This window comes from Salvelinus sp. IW2-2015, unplaced genomic scaffold (assembly GCF_002910315.2).
Source record: "Salvelinus sp. IW2-2015 unplaced genomic scaffold, ASM291031v2 Un_scaffold3039, whole genome shotgun sequence".
Classification (NCBI taxonomy): domain Eukaryota; kingdom Metazoa; phylum Chordata; class Actinopteri; order Salmoniformes; family Salmonidae; genus Salvelinus; species Salvelinus sp. IW2-2015.
Genome location: NW_019944331.1, coordinates 16,968 through 17,782, shown reverse-complemented (window position 1 = coordinate 17,782; position 815 = coordinate 16,968).

Below are 815 nucleotides of genomic sequence, written 5' to 3'. Positions count from 1 at the left end.
CTTGCAACGCCAGGGTTGTGGGTTCATTCCCCACGGGGGGACCAGGATGAATATGTATGAACTTTCCAATTTGTAAGTCGCTCTGGATAAGAGCGTCTGCTAAATTACTTAAATGTAAATGTAAATGTGAGATGGAGAGGTAGAAAAGGATATCAGAGATGTGTCTCTCCATAGAGGCAGCCTACAGTGATGGAAGTCAGAGCTCACAGGCCCTAAGTGATTCTGCCCTGCTGTTCCTATGGGAGAACAGACACTATCCAAGTCTGTCTCTGAGCCTCAACCTACAGCAACATACTGTAGAGTAACAGCGCAGACATTCAGTCTGCATACCGGTAAGTACATGAGCACAGCGCTCCTCTCCTGCCTGTGTTAGAAAGAGTCCTCCTAGGCATCTGGATGAGACATTGCTCTTTGATGGTCTCTCCCTCTCTGTAGTCAAGTGGTTTCTCAGATCAGCACTTCCTCTGTAACTACAACAGAGTCCTCGTCGATTGAGAGTCTGTGTGCGTGATGCCTGCAGTCTCCAATGGCATCTCTTGTTCCATTCCCTCAGGGTCGAGCTGTCAATCAAAAACGCCAGCACGTCTGATAGCGTTCATGGTTCTCAGAGTAGTGCAACTGACACRAAACCCTCGAACCACATTAGAGTGTCCGTGTGCTGTGTGTGTACTGTGTGTGCATGTGTACTGTGTGTGCGTGTGTATGCAGCAACATTTCCAGTTTGCTAAAATCAGTATGTCCCTYCCTGACTCCATAAGTCCATTTATTCCCAGATATATGAATATGCTAATATCAAGTCAAGCCTGTCACATTTC